The 16103-nt window shown below is 53.3% G+C and overlaps 1 protein-coding gene and 1 long non-coding RNA gene across 4 annotated transcripts in view; one reads left to right on the plus strand and one right to left on the minus strand.

Annotated features, from left to right (window-relative positions):
- Positions 1-16103, minus strand: part of RUNX1 (RUNX family transcription factor 1) — a 188801-nt gene that overhangs the window by 16939 nt on the left and 155759 nt on the right. The gene's annotated exons all lie outside the window — the stretch shown is intronic.
- LOC127472715 (uncharacterized) lies at positions 295-2240 on the plus strand. Its single transcript, XR_007905125.1, has 3 exons — positions 295-385; positions 430-482; positions 536-2240. It is a non-coding gene; the product is annotated as an uncharacterized LOC127472715 (long non-coding RNA).

A 16103-nucleotide genomic window follows, 5' to 3' on the forward strand; every position in this document is an offset into this window, starting at 1 on the left:
CCGGGGCCGCGTGTGCCGGGGGTGTGTGGGATGCCCCGGGAGCACAGAGGGAGCCGGTTCTCCCTGTGTCACCGCAGGTCAGGCACTGCTGCCTGCTCCCAGCCAAGAGGCTGCGTGGCCAAATCCCAGTATGATACAGCATGTTCCTGGAAGCCTCGGGAAGGAGCAGCAGGATGTGAGTCAGTCGCCGTGGCGCGGGATGGCGGCGGAGCCGGCAGCGAACGGGGAGGAGCAGGGACACCTTGGATCAGCCAGGCTGTGCCCATTCCCAGCTTCCCACTGGAGCAGGTACACTTTGGATCAGCCAGCCTGCCCCATTCCCACTGGAGCAGGTACACCTTGGATCAGCCAGGCTGTGCCCATTCCCAGCTTCCCACTGGAGCAGGTACACTTTGGATCAGCCAGCCTGCCCCATTCCCACTGGAGCAGGTACACCTTGGATCAGCCAGCCTGCCCCTATTGCCCCATTCCCACTGGAGCAGGTACACCTTGGATCAGCCAGGCTGTGCCCTTTCCCAGCTTCCCACTGGAGCAGGTACACCTTGGATCAGCCAGCCTGCTCCCATTCCCACATTCCCGCACTGCCTCATGTGCTGCCTGCACATCCCCTCTCCTCACTCACCCCTCTGCCCCAAAACCGACACCTGCGCGCTTCCAACTACAACTACCTGGACAAACTACCTCCTGGAAGGGATTTTTCCCAAGCCAGGCTCGGGGAAGAGGAAGGAGCCAGCGCTGAGCAGCCAATTAGCCACTATTTACGTCGGTGAAAATCCCCCCCTGCCCGGCACTGCGAGCGTTGCGACACCGCTGCCGCCGCTGCCAGGCTTCCTTCTCGAGCTGCAAAAACGCCTGTCAGTCCCGAGCCGGCAGCCCCCGAAAGCCTGACAGCTCTGCAATCCCTCCACCGCCCTGGCAAGCGCCCGAGAGGCAGCAGCTGGCAGGAGACACGGCACGAATGAAAGCTGGGATTAGCTGAGCTGCTGTCGAACTCGGAGGCAGACGAGGAGAGAGAGAGTCGGGTCCTGAATCGCTTTGAAAAGGCTTTTCTGAGTCTGGGATTTGCCCACCTCTCCCCCTGGTTCTTCCCCTGGCCTGATTTGCTAATCTTTCCAAGGGGAAGCAGTTTTTTTTTTTTACGGGGTGACTTTCCCTTCCTCGCAGTGTAAAGGCAGGAATGGTCTTGACCGGACTCGTTCGTTCCCAGAGGTGTCTCGCCCAGCAGAGGAAATGGGCTGTGAGCGCAGGGACACTCCGGGAGCTTCTGTGCTCGGCAGAAAGATGCCTTAAAACTTCGCTTTGGTGCTTCCCCCTTCCCCTCTTTGCCTGTCCCTGTCCCTGCCTCTCCTCCCACTTGCTGACCCCCGACCCCAGCGGCTCCAGGTGAAGGGATGGGAAGCTGCGGTGGGAGTCTGACCTGCTCCCCCTGAGGAGCAAGGCATCCAAAATGACTCAATCTCCCTCCCTCCCTCTCTCTCGGGACCCAGCAAATCCTCGGCCTCAGCGCAGCACCGCGGAAAGGTGTGTCATCCATCCCCCGGCAGCTGAAAGAATTAGTCAGGAGCTTAAATAAAGGGGGACTTTCCAAAGGACGGGCTCGCCACCGGCAGTGGCAGCGCCACACAAGGCTGGTATTCTCGGACCTCTCGGGCGCTGGAACACGAGGAGCTGGAAAATTACAGAGCAAACTGTAAAATTCCACCGGCGGCTCCTCTGCCCCGCGGGCTGGTTTTCCCTCCGTGTGCCAGGCTCTGGAAAGCGGTGTCACCCCCACGGAGCCACCTCCCAGGGCAGCAGCTGGGAGAGACACCGCAGGTGGGTGCGGGCTCCTGATTTGCCCCCAGGGAAAGTTTTTTTTTCCGAAGCCTTCTCATTTCCAGGGGAAATTTATAGGGGATGAGCGTTCCCTCCTCTCCCCGTGGCCTTGGGAAGCCCCTTTTAGATCGCTGATGGGTGACAGGGGTTATTCTGGTGGAGAACAACAGGGGTAGATCCCTTGTGTGTCTGGAAGTTTTAGGGTAGGGGGGCTTGGAAAAGCCACCCAAATCCCCAGCTATTCTCTGGGAGAGGGATCTCTGGCAGTGACCTTCTACCTCAATGTTTGCTTTCATTTTATTTCAATATTCCTGTGGTTTTGTGGGGCGTTGCAAAGGCTGGAGGAGCTCTGGAGGCATTTGAGCCTCCAAAAAAAAAAAAAAACCTGTGGGATAGGAGAGTGAGGGAGTTTCTCCACGCTAAGGCATCACACTCCTGAGAATAAAGAAGAAAATATCTGCCTCAAGCAGAAACCTTTCAAAAAAAAAAAAAAAAAATAAAAGGTTGCTGAGGCTGTTTGTTCTACCTGTGGTGGTGCTTATACGAGGATTTTTTTTTGCTAGGGGAGGGAGAAAACTAAACAAGTGCATCCCAGTTTGAATTCCCTCACTCTTTTCACATCCATGTCAAGGAAGCCAGTGCTCCCGTGACAGCAAAATTCCTGGAGATGGTACCAAAGGCGGCAGGAGAAGGATATTTTGGGGATAGAAGGAGGAGAACGTGCGTCCCTCGAGTCTAACGCTGCCTGAGAGCGCTGCCTGGAAACAAAGAGCATTTTAAGGCTGGCGACGGGTGCCCTAAAAACCCCTGGCCCAGGCGGTGCCGGCAGCAGGAAGCTCGGGCAGCTCCAAAGGCCGAGCCGGGAGCGCTCGGATTTCACAACCCCCGCGTGTGCTGCCCCAGCAGGTCGGTGCAGAAGCCGCTCACATGAAACACAAGCCACGGCTCCTCCTGAGTAAGCAGCCACCCTCCTGCCGGGCTGGCGTCACCGGGGCTCGGCAGAGCGGGGTGGCATCGTGGGCGAAGCGCCCGTCGGTGCCCAGCTCCGGGTGCCAGCGACGGCGAGAGCTGCGAGGCCGGGTTTTTTTGCAAATTAAGGGCGCGTTGTTCTTTGTCTCCGGAGGGCTGAGTCACCCCCGGGGAGCCGCAGGTGTTTGTTCAAGGGGGAGACTCCTGTTCCGCCACCCGCCCGTCCTCCTCTGCCCTCCCGCTCGGCGCCCGCCGGGAACGAAGGCAAAAAGAGCTCAACCTTGACCTTCCAGTGCTTTGGCTGCCCTGGAGGAGACGGGCCAGGCTGGTGCCAGCGCCCTATCTCTGAGATAGGAGCAGCGGGAAGGCAGGGGGGGATCAGGGACAGACACCCCGTGCCCCGCTGTGCCCAGCCCGGGGGTGACACGAGGCTGTCGGGACAAGCGGGTACGGGTGTGTGAGTGTGCCTGCACAGCCCGACACACACGGACACTCCTCTCCCTCCTGCCCAGCGCTGTGGATCCCCTCGGCAAGCAGGGAGCGGGTTGTGCCGCCCTGGGAGAGGGTGGATGATCCGTGGGGAGCTGCCGGGGGAGTAAAAACCACACCTGGACGTCAAATAGTCCTGAGTCTGGAGGGGGAATCACCGGAGGGCTGTGGGGGCTTCCCCTGACCTGCTGCAAAGCTCTGTGTGACAAATCCTGCACCTCTGCTCCTGTCCCCTCCCCAGCCTCCTGCTGCTCCCGGTCCCACATCCTGCTCTCCTCTTCCCCCTTCCCTGACCTCTCCAGGTACAAAAGTGACTCCCACCTCATTAACTCCTCAATCCTCCTGCTGCCCCCCGAGGAAGGGGATCCCTTCCATTCCCCCGAGGAAGAGTATTCCTGCCATTCCCTCGAGGAAGAATATTCCTGCCATTCCCCCTGAAGAAGGGTATTCCTGCCATTCCCCTGAGGAAGGGTATCCCTTCCATCCCCGTGTCAGCAGGGAGAGCTGGTGCCTGCAGGAGGCTTTGGTTCAGAGCAGAGCACTCAGGGCTGAGTCAGAGCACGTGAGAATTACCCCGTGTCACCCCAGCAGGGAAAGTTCACCTGGAAAAACAGCTCGGGGGAGACGCATCTCCTTTGTGCTGGTTGCCTCACACCCCGACAGCAGCCTGCCTGAAGTGCTGGGCCCAGGTGGGGCACGATGCTCGTGGAGGAGCAGTAAATTAGCCCATCTTGTTACCCTGCAGCTGCTCTCAGCCTGCCTTGGGCAGGGAAATCGTGCCCTGCAAACACAGACACTCAGCTGGGCTGGTAATTGTCTCCAAAGTGCTGTCTCCTGCTGTCCCAGCTCTCGGGGGAGGATTCATCCCACCCCAGAGATCCTCAGTGAGGTATCTACCTCTGAGCTACCTGTCTAGACTGCAGACTTTGTTGCCAGCAGGGTGAAGCAGACACTTGTGGGGTGCAAGTCGTTTCACCCTAAGGGAGACATCCCAGCTGAGCCAGGAGGGTGAATCAGAGCCCAGGAACAGCTGTTTTCCCTCCTCGATTGCAGAGATACCAGATGACTGTGTCAGACAGAGACACACAATGTACAGATGTCTAATGGATCCCAGCCTGGTTACACCTCAAAAGATTCTCTTTTATGGGGTGAAGCAAGACTAAAGGCACTGGAGAGATGTTTCCTGGGCCAGGACCTGGAAGTCACACTGAGTCACTGTTTGCAGACATGGGATTAAATGGTTGAATCATGGAATATCCTGAGCGGGAGGGACCCCCAAGGATCACCCAGTCCAAGCCCTGGCCCTGCTCAGGACACCCCAACACTCCTCCCTGTCCCTCAGAGCGTTGTCCAAACCCTCCTGGAGCTCTGGCAGCCTTGGGGCCGTGCCCACTGCCCTGGGGAGCCTGGGCAGTGCCCACCACCCTGTGGGGGAAGAACCTTGTCCTGAGATCCACCCTGAGCCTGCCCTGTCCCAGCTCCAGCCCTTCCCTGGGTCCTGTCCCTGCTCCCAGAGGTTGGAGTTGCCCCTCGGGAGGAGCTGCAGCCCCCGCTGAGCTCTGCCCTGGGGCTCCTCTGCTCCAGCTGCACCAGCCAAGTGCCCTCAGCTGCTCCTCAAGGGCCCCTCCAGGCCCTTCCCCATCCTCGTGGCTTTTTTTGGAAGCTCTCTAAGAGCTTTATATCCTTATACCGAGGAGCCCAGAGCTGCACAGAGGTGCAGCATCACCTGCACCTTCCTAGGGTAAAAATTCCAGTCCCATGGGCTGGACCCCACCCTGCTGGTCCTGGTAGAGGGTTGCTCAGCCCCTGGTGCTCAGCCCCAGACCTGAAAGATCTTCAGTGCCACCCCCTGCCATGGGCAGGGACACCTTCCACCAGCCCAGGTTGCTCCAAGCCCTGTCCAACCTGGCCTTGGACACTTGCAGGGATCCAGGGGCAGCCACAGCTTCTCTGGGCAGTCACGAGCTCATGTCCCAGTGCAGCATCTCCCAGCTTTGTGCCTACATTTCAAGACAACTGAGTAAGGGGCTGAAAGTTCCTTGGCTGGGTTATTCCCACTGGAAAACCAATGCCTTAAAAAAAAAAAAAAGAAAAAGAAAATAGGAGAAAAATAGAGTTGAATAAGGAAATCTCTGCAATCCACTGGGAGCCAGGGTGAGAAAGGGATGACTACAGTGTGGCCTTGGGTTTCTTACAGGTTGCTCCTGATGATGTGGACTAATTACTCCATATCCAAGTTCTTTAGCCTACAGATAAACAGAAAGTCCTCACATCAATCTCTTCTTTTACACTTCCACTGCTCCCTCCTCTTTTTCCACATGAAAGCAGTGGGAGAAAAAAACTCGCTCTCTGGAGCTTACAGTCATTTTATCCCCCACAAAACACTGACCTTGATGTGAACTAATTAGGATTGCAATAGATTATTAATACGGGCGGGTAAGGTGGAGTTTTGTCAGTATAAAAGGGGCCTTTGAAGATAACAGCCATTTACACTTTCATGATCTCATCCCAAGTGCTCAGAAGAAAGCCTAGAAACTAATAAAGTAGAATTCATCCAGGGGCACTCTCTCTGCACACAGTGTCACCCTCCAAGCCCTCATTCAGGAGGGCGAACGAAATCTGCTCGGATTCTTTTAAATTCCATCACAAATCAGGATTAAAACAACTTTTTGGTTAATGAGCAGATCTCTGATGATCTAAAGACACCCCGGTTTCATTTTTATTGACTTAGAGGAAGTCAGCCACATATCAAATGCAACCTTCATACTTTAACAGCTCAGGTCACCTTGAGCAAAGTGATACCGAGCCCAGTGGTATGAAACCTCTCTCCAGAGTGCAGCTTTGATTTACAAGGTGAAGTAAGGTCTTCTTCATGTGAACATGGATCTGTAAAGTCAGTTTGACTTAGAACGACGCACAGAGTTGTTTTTTTTTTTTTAAAAGGAGGTAACTGAGAAACTCTTGCTTGTTATGGCAGCTGAACTAACCCAGACCTGCTGAACACCCTGTTAAATGATCTGCTCCCCTGAACTCTCAGGCTGGTTCTGAGGAGATCTGAAAAAGCCAGATGGGAAATGAGTCAAGCCCAGAAGTGTGTGCTTGACTTTCAAGGCCAGAAGTACATTTAAAATGCCATTTAAGAAATGCTCTGCTTCCCTTCCAAGACCCCCTTGGCGCTGCCGTGGGGCTCAGGAATGAAGGACCTGCTGCTCTGCATCCTCCTCTGGTCCCACCCGCCCTGCAGCCCTCAGGGTGTCAGCAGGACACCTCTCCTGACCCCCTGAGCCAGAGGGGCTGCAGGGGCACAGCCAGAGGAGGAGGAATTAAAAGGAAGGTGGAGATTCACCTCCGAGTTCAACTCTCTGAACCACAGTCATGGCAAAGGCTCAACAAACACACTGGGCCCAGCTTGACCTGCTGCCCACAGAGAAACCTAATTCTGCTGGATTTCATGGAATCATGGAATATCCTGAGCTAGGAGGGATCCCCAAGGATCACCAATCCAACTCCTGGCCCTGCCCAGGACACCCCCAACACTCCCCCCTGTCCCTCAGAGCGTTGTCCAAACCCTCCTGGAGCTCTGGCAGCCTTGGGGCCGTGCCCACTGCCCTGGGGAGCCTGGTCAGTGCCCACCACCCTCTGGGGGAAGAACCTTGTCCTGAGATCCACCCTGAGCCTGCCCTGTCCCAGCTCCAGCCATTCCCTGGCTCCTGTCCCTGCTCCCAGCGAGCTTGTTCTAAATCTGAAGGGTAGAAAGTTTGGGCAGCAGGAGCTTTGAAGGTCAAAGTGCTTCTCTCTGGTGTTACTGAAGATGCCAAGCAGCAGCTCAGCAAATCAACCCACACAGAACACCTTTGGTGGTCCTGCCAAAGCAAGGGGCCAGAAGTGAGAGCCCTGAAGAAGCAGGAGCAGGGTTTGGAAAAGGCTGGGATCAGCCAGTGACACCCTTGACACACTCTGGATCAGGGTGTTCAGGGAGGGGCTACCCTGGAAAGGGGGACCTACCTGTGCCCCCTGCCAGGGCAGCGATGCCAGGAGGAGAGCAGGGGGAGCCTGGGGATGTCCCAACTTCCAAACATGTCCTTGCACCTTCCCTTGGACAACCAGACAGAATCCCAGGATCCCGGAGGTTGGAAAAGCCCTCCCAGCCCATGGATCCCCCCTGTGCCCCATCCCCACCTTGTCCCCCAGCCCAGAGCACTGAGTGCCACGGCCAGGCCTTCCTGGGACACCTCCAGGGCTGGGCACTCCAAACCTCCCTGGGCAGCCCCTGCCAAGGCCTCACCACCCTTTCCAGCAGCAAATTCCTCCTCCTGTCCCACCTGAGCCTCCCCTGGCACAGCTGGAGGCCGTTCCCTCTCCTCCTGTCCCTTGTTCCCTGGCAGCAGAGCCCGACCCCCCCCGGCTCCCCCCTCCTGTCAGGGGGTTGCAGAGCCAGAAGGTCCCCCCTGAGCCTCCTTTGCTCCAGGCTGAGCCCCCCCAGCTCCCTCAGCCCCTCCTGCTGCTCCAGCCCCTTCCCAGCTCCGTTCCCTTCCCTGCACACGCTCCAGCCCCTCCAGGTCTCTCTTCCATGAGGTTCCAGACCTGGACACAGCCCTGGATGTCCCTCAGCAGTGCCAGCACAGGGGATAATCCCTGCCCTGCTCAAAGAGACCTTGGACACTTGCACTGCTGCCCCAAATTTTGTGTGCTGAGTCCTGCCCCTCATTCCTGGTTTATGGGCAGGTAGGTGTGACTGCAATGGGTGGAGTGAGGAATAACAGCGTTGAAGGAAAACTGTAATCCTGTACAGAAAAGAAGTGTCAACACATGTCAAATGTTGCAAAATGTCCCGGTGTGGAAGAAATAAAGTAATTGCCAGTATTAACCAACAAAGTGCTGTTGTGTTGCCAGGCCGAGGAAAATTCCTTTTTTTTGCGCTGGGAAATGGGTGGTGTTTTGTAAAAATAACAGTTTTGTTTCACTTTCTGTATTAAACAACCCAAAAATTGACCTTTAGACACAAAACTCTTCTGAGGGGCTCGAAAAGCCCAGCTCGCCACGGACTCTTTCCAAATTTCCAGCCTGCCTGCTCTGAAATATCGTGTAAAACTGTTGTTCCCCCTTAGCAGTTCTGAACCTCTGAAACATCAAAAACTTTTTAGAAACTCAGCTGAACGTGGCTGAGCTGCCCCGAATGTGCTGAGCCGAGCACTTACAAACAGCTGTGGCACAGAGAGTCACAAGTCATCATTATGACTAAAAGGAACTTTTTCCCCCCCCCGTTTAAGAAACTAACTCAAAGCTAAACATAATCTTGATCCGTAAGCAAATATTAAATAGTTATTTAAATAAGAGGAAGACCGAACGTTCAGACATTTAATGTAAAAATCCAATGCAGTGGTAAAAAACCCCAAGGTTACCGTAGATTATGGGCTGTTGATTTGGTCAGGGGGGAAAAAAACTTCAGAAATTGCCATAATTGGAATATTTTTTTCGCATCTGCAGTTCCACAATTTAAAAAAAATCGGCAACACTTGGAAACAATTCACTTGAATTCGACCAGAAATTACGTATTTGCTGTTGTTGTTTTGCAGTTGTTGATATTTTGAGGCCTCCAGAGGAGCCAAAGAGAAAAACCCCCTTCATATTATTTGTGCAGCCCTTTAATCTGTTTAAATTAAGACGCTGCATTACTCATTTTTTCCCCCCGCCGTGATCCGAAAATGATCGTTGGGCTGCAATCACACCAAGTGCCAGTGAATTAAATATGAAAGGGTTTATTCCCCCTGTCCTCCAGCAGCTCTTCCCCCCATCCCTCACGCCCTGGTTTAGTCTGAACTCACAGATAAGCTGATGATGAGGCACCAGGAGGCAAACCCAGACAATTACCCAGGCAAATGTTTGAAGGATTCGGGCCCTGAGGCGGAAAAATGCTGTTTACTGAAGACTGGAAGCCCCGTTCCTGCTCCCTGCCCAGGGTGTCTGAACTCAGCAGTGCTGGAGAGTGGCCACCACTGGACTGGGAGAAGGTTCCTGAGTGGAGATAACATCGTGCTCCCCGTCTGCATTTCATCACCCCGGGGGCCTTTCTCTGGATTCTTCAACAAAGGTGTGCAAGTACCAACAGAAGGATCCTTTCCCCTCTGCCTTTGGGTTCGCTCATTACTCGGTTAATCGTGTATTTTTATGCTCAGGACCACCCCAACAAAGGTGTGGGGGCAGATCCTCAGCCGGCCTGGTTAGTAGGGCAAAAAAAGATCGGCCCAAAAGGGGTGTTTTGGTGGAATTGTGAACTTTTCCAAAGTCCCTGGGCACGAGCAGGGCGGCAGAACCTCATGTTCTCCTTTCACCCCTTCCCTCTCTCCTGCTCAAAAAGGGGTTTGGAGCAAGGAGTGAAGGTTGCTGTAAAAGTCACAGAATCCCGGGATCACTGGGGTTGGAAAAGAGCTCCAAGGTCATCCAGTCCCCCCTGTGCCCCATCCCCACCTTGTCCCCCAGCCCAGAGCACTGAGTGCCACGGCCAGGCCTTCCTGGGACACCTCCAGGGCTGGGCACTCCAAACCTCCCTGGGCAGCCCCTGCCAAGGCCTGACCACCCTTTCCAGGAGGAAATTCCTCCTCCTGTCCAACCTGAGCCTCCCCTGGCACAGCTGGAGGCCGTTCCCTCTCCTCCTGTCCCTTGTTCCCTGGCAGCAGAGCCCGACTCCCCAAACCCCAACCTCCTTCCAGGGAATTTTAGGGATCCAGAAGTTGCCCCCTGAGCCTCCTTTTCTCCAGGCTGAGCCTCCCCAGCTCCCTCAGCCCCTCCTCACAGGACTGATTCTCCAAACTCTTCCCTAATTTCACCATGAATATGTAGATTCTTTACATTAACATAGAAAGTGAAGAAACACCTGCACAGGACGGGCCTGCAGCCCCTGAATCCCTCTGCCACCCACTCTCAGCAGGGAGAACAACACACCAGCAAGGGCAGGAAAAGGTTATTAAACATTCCAGTTTCCAGAGGATGCACATCTGAGACATCTGCGCTGCAGAACTGGAGGAGGACGAGTGGATGAAGGGAGACTACGAGGGCAAAGATGAGCAACCAAGGCAAATATCTAATATTTAATCACAGAATCATAGAATAGAATCACAGAATCAGCTGGGTTGGAAGGGACCTCCGAGATCGTCAAGTCCAACCCTTGATCCAACCCCGCTGTGGTTCCCAGCCCATGGCACTGATGCCACATCCAGTCTGTCCTTAAACACCTCCAGGGATGGAGAATCCACCCCCTCCCTGGGCAGCCCATTCCAATGGCTGAGCACCCTCTCTGCAAAGAAATTCTTTCTAAACCTTCTCTCATTTTCAAGCCCTGTCAGGCCGGGTCCTCCCAAATCTTTCTCGTGGGCTTCCCTTCGGGTTCCTACACACGTTTTCCCACAAAGGAAAAAAAGGGAACATGTCCTGTGAGGAGACAGCCTTCCCTCAGCCCTCCCTTTATTTTCTTTCCCCTCCTCCTGAAGGTGAAAAACAAGCGGTGTGACAGCCTTTGGTTGGGGATGGGAGCAACAAGGCCCTCATTGTCTCAGACAGGTGTGAGATTGGAATGGATTCAGCCCCGGTATCAGAGCCAGCTCTGGGAGCTGCAAACATCCCCCAGCCATCCAGCACTACCACCGCAGCCAGCCAGAGACTCAACAATTTAAGGCTTAAAAGACACACACACACACAACATAAATCAGCTGGGGATGTCCCAGCCAACCGTCAGCTCCTTGGGCAGATGCCTGCAGACCGTCTGTGCTCATCAGACCTGGCCTCCTTCTCTTATTGGAAACATTTATTATTATTATTATTATTCCTTTTTTTTTTTTTTTAGGGTATAAAGATGAGAGAGGCTGGGTGGAGCAGCCGGCCCAGGCACATTTGTTGTTGCCCTATCTTGCCCCAACAGCCCTCCTTTGCTCAGCCTGTCTCCTACAGCCGCTTCGTTCCGAGGGCAGGAGGGAAGGAATTACATCTCGGGGAAATGTTTCATGTACAAATACAGAAAAAATCACATGGACGGGCACTCGGTTTGCACCACCCTCCTGAAACAAAACTGCTCCCTGCCATGGGAGCTTGGGAGGCTCTGAACATGATCAGACAAGCACAGGGATTAGCACAGCTGGCCTTCCTTTTCTTTTTCTTTCTTTCTTTTCTTTAATTCTTTCTCTCTTTCTTTTCTTTCTTTTTCTTTCTTTCTTTTTTCTTTCTTTTTTTCTCTCTTTCTTTCTTTATTTTCTTTAATTCTTTCTTTCTTTTCTTTTTCTTTCTTTCTTTCTTTCTTTCTTTCTTTCTTTCTGTCTTTCTTTCTTCTCTCTTTTTTTTTTTTATTTCTTTCTCTCTTTCTTTTCTTTATTTTTTCTTTCTTTTTTTTTCTCTCTTTCTTTCTTTCTTTTCTTTATTTCTTTCTCTCTTTCTTTTCTTTCTTTCTGTCTTTTTTTCTTTCTTTTTCTCTTTCTCTTTCTTTCTTTCTTTTCTTTCTTTCTTTTTTCTTTCTTTTTTCTCTTTCTCTTTCTTTCTTTCTTTCCTTTCTCTCTTTTTTTCTCTCTTTCTCTCTTTTATTTCTCTCTCTCTCTCTTTTATTTCTCTCTCTTTCTCTCTCTCTCTTTCTTTCTTTCTCTCTTCCTCTGTTTTCTCTTCCCCTCTTTATCTCTCTCTCTTTTCCTTTTTCTCTCTCTTTTTTTTCTTTCTTTTTTTTCCTCATCTTTTATTTTTGTGGATCTTTTCCCTTCGCTTTTCCAGGCAAACCTGTTTTCACACTCTTCTCCTCTCTGCCTTCACTTCTCTCACCTGCTTCAACTTAGTCCCTGCTCTAGGTCTGGCCTGGTTACTCACCCCAGGGAGGGCAAGAGAGGGCACTTCCACCTGCAGCTCCTCCCTGCTGGCCCAGGCAGGGGGAGAGGGCTTGGGAAAGTAGAGACCACCCTGGACACAAGACCCTGGAACAGACACCCAGATATGGCTTAAAAGCTGCAGGAGCTGAGGGAAAACTTTTCCAAAGAGTATTAGAGGAGGAGGAGGGGTAAAAATGGCAAGACACAGGGGATCCATTTGTATCTTGAGTGGGTGCTAGTTGGCACATCTTGGGTTGCACTCACTTGAAAGGTCTCCCTCCCTTTTCACTGAACCCTTTAGATTGGAAAAGGGCTCCAAGATTTTGGAGTCCCCCCTGTGCCCGATGCCCACCTTGTCCCCCAGCCCAGAGCACTGAGTGCCACGGCCAGGCCTTCCTGGGACACCTCCAGGGCTGGGCACTCCAAACCTCCCTGGGCAGCCCCTGCCAAGGCCTGACCACCCTTTCCAGCAGGAAATTCCTCCTCCTGTCCCACCTGAGCCTCCCCTGGCACAGCTGGAGGCCGTTCCCTCTCCTCCTGTCCCTTGTTCCCTGGCAGCAGAGCCCGACCCCCCCCGGCTCCCCCCTCCTGTCAGGGGGTTGCAGAGCCAGAAGGTCCCCCCTGAGCCTCCTTTTCTCCAGGCTGAGCCCCCCCAGCTCCCTCAGCCCCTCCTGCTGCTCCAGCCCCTTCCCAGCTCCGTTCCCTTCCCTGCACACGCTCCAGCCCCTCCAGGTCTCTCTTCCATGAGGTTCCAGACCTGGACACAGCCCTGGAGGTCCCTCAGCAGTGCCAGCACAGGGGACAGTCCCTGCCCTGGGCTGTGCCCACACTACCCCTGATCCAAACCAGCTTCCATTGGCCTCTTGCCCCCCTGGGCACACCCAGGCTCATGTCCAGGAGCTGTTGTCCAGCACCCCCAGGGCCTTTCCCTCCAGGCCACTTTCCCAGAGTTCCTCTTCAGGTTGGCACAAGTGCTCCCCTTTCCAATGCGTGGAAGAGCAGCACTTTGTTTGCTGCTGGATCCCTTCCCCCGTGAACTAATTAATTAATACCGAGTTCGAAAATTTGCAAAGGGGTTTTTGCATGGCAAATTGCTCATGTTTATGTAGGTCCCAGGGATATCAAAGGGCCTGTTCTCCCGAGCAGCAGTTCTCATGCTTTGTTGCAGAACGAGGATCATTGTTCGGGCTTGGGGCTTTGAGAATTAAATACACCTTGTGCAATGAGAACTGAAACCTGCACGGATGTTACCTCGGCTCAGCCAGGCTGTAAATCAGCTCTGCCTTAATGAAATGAAGAATTGCTTTTTTAAAAAAAAATGTTGTCTTTCTCACAGGCCAAAGGATGGAGCGAATTTGCAGCAACTTGCTGGGTAAAGGAATCTTGGTTTCTGTTGTTTTTTGTCGAGAATGACCACCTGAATTTGATCTGCAAGAAGCTGAGGGAGCCTAAACTCACCAAGTTATATATGAAAGCTCTGATAATTGTAGTCAAACACGCAAAAGGCTTAGAAAAAGTGGGATTGTTCAGCCTGGAGAAAAGAAGGCTCTGGGGTGGCCTAATTGTGGCCTTCCAGAACATGAAGGAGCTACAAACAAAATGGACAGAGACTATTTCCAGGGGCCTGGAGTGACAGGACAAGGGGGAATGGCTTCAAACTGAAAAACAGCAGGTTTAGATGAGATATGTGGAAGGAATCCTTGGCTGTGAGGGTGGGGAGGCCCTGGCACAGGTTGCCCAGAGAACCTGTGGCTGCCCCTGGATCTCTGGAAGTGTCCAAGGCCAGGTTGGACGGGGCTTGGAGCAACCTGGGCTGGTGGAAGGTGTCCTTGCCCACGGCAGGGGGTGGGACTGTATTATTTTAAGGTCCCTTCCCACCCAAACCATCCTGGATTCCATGCAGAGGATGCTAACTCCAGTGGTTTATACTCTAAAGCCTGTCTAGTGATCCAGCCCCATTTTGGGGTATCTAATCAAAGACATTCAAAACATCTCTTTTTGCAGATATCCAGGCTCCCTGAAAGTGCCTGAAGTGGAGCACCAAGCCCTGGAAACCCTCAGAATCACTGAGCTCGAGCTGAATATCAGACCAAGGAAGGAAACCTCTGAGACAGGCCCAGACACTTCTTGCTGGAAATCAAGGCCGAGCTGAAAGCAAACCCACCATTTTTTAATGGACCTCTTTAAGAGGCTTCTGTTTTCCAACTCTTTCAGGGGAAGGGTTGTACAAACAGGCTGAAAATGGTCAGCTGGAGCTGATGGGCTGGTTGACTCCCTGATGTGCACTTCCCTGGATTGCCTCACCCGGCACATCCCGGCCCATTGTTCTCTGCCTGCGAACAACCTCCGTTTGTTGGGGTCATAATAGACGGAATACACAGGGAAAAACTTATTTATAAGTTTGCTCAGGGTGTAGTGTGTACTCAGCGGGATGAAAGGAGCCCTGTGAGCCCTCCAACCACGTGGGATGGTCGGGGAAGAGCGGCTTTGACGCAACGTCTCGTTAAAGGCACGACAGTGGGAAAGAGGAGGAGAGAGAGGGGGGAGAGAGGAGGGCATGGCTGGACCTGGGGCTCTGAAAGGAGCCCCCCACCCTGTGGATAAATCCCAGAATTGCTGAGGTTGGAAAAGAGCTCCAAGGTCATCCAGTCCTCCCTGTGCCCCATCCCCACCTTGTCCCCCAGCCCAGAGCACTGAGTGCCACGGCCAGGCCTTCCTGGGACACCTCCAGGGCTGGGCACTCCAAACCTCCCTGGGCAGCCCCTGCCAAGGCCTGACCACCCTTTCCAGGAGGAAATTCCTCCTCCTGTCCAACCTGAGCCTCCCCTGGCACAGCTGGAGGCCGTTCCCTCTCCTCCTGTCCCTTGTTCTGACTGACCCCGCTCTACTTCCACCCTCCTTTCAGGAAGCTGGAGAGAGCCAGAAGATCCCCCCTGAGCCTCCTTTTCTCCAGGAAATCCCCCTGGGGACGGAAGCAGAGACTGTGCCAGCCCTCCTTGACTGCCACGAGCACGGGCAGCCTCCAGCAGATCCAGAGGGGTTGATTCCACCTCATCCAAACCTGCCTGCACCACCCCAGTCCATGCAGGCTCTGCAAGCTGAGGTTTTCACCTCCCCAGCAAACACTGGAATAAACTCAGGAGGTTCTGCTCTCCTTGTTTCCTCCTCCTTTGTTTTCTAGAGGGCAAACAGCTCGTGTGGCTGTGGTGACTCTGCTCCAACCCCTCAACATTTCAAGTCTGGAGATGCTCAGTTCAGTATTTGAGGGAAAAGAGCACATTCAATTACAAAATCCCAGTGGCATCTTCTGGCACCTGGGCAGCGCCAGGTGAATAACCAGCTGGTTTCAGCGGGTGTTTGTTTTTAGGGTAAGGAGCCCTTATTTATTTTTTGTTTGTTTTATTTACCATGGAAGGTAATTTGAGCTCTGGTATCAAAACATGTCATGTTCTGCCAAGAGGGGATTAAAGAGGAGAACACTGTGGAAAGAAACTGGGTTTGTCAGGAAAGAGCTCGGAGAGATTTCGTTCACCGGAGTTTTGCAATCAGGGCTTTTAATCTTCCTCACAATTGGGACATTCAAAGGTTGAGAATATGCTTTGAGGGCCAGGGGGGAATAACCAAAAAACTAAGGAGGAGCTGCCTCAAACACTGAAATGCTGTCAAACTGATGACCACGTGTTGCCAGCCAAAGTTCGGGATCACAAAATCATGGAATGGTTTGGGTTGGAAGGGATCTTAAAGATCATTTTATTCCAATCCCTCATCGTGGGCAGGGACAACCCAGGCTGCTCCAAACCCTGTCCAACCTGGCCTTGGACACTTGCAGGGATCCAGGGGCAGCCACAGATTCCCTGGCATGGAAGCACCTGCCTCTGGAGCAGGGATATTGGCTTTGGATATCTCCTGCCGGGGCTGGAGCATCACGACAGGACAAAATTCCTGCACTGGGTCAGGGGGCAGCTCTGCTTTTTCAGTGACATCATGGAG

Source organism: Manacus candei, unplaced genomic scaffold (assembly GCF_025592945.1).
Source record: "Manacus candei isolate 608988 ecotype Guabito, Panama unplaced genomic scaffold, ASM2559294v1 h1tg000031l, whole genome shotgun sequence".
Classification (NCBI taxonomy): Eukaryota; Metazoa; Chordata; class Aves; order Passeriformes; family Pipridae; genus Manacus; species Manacus candei.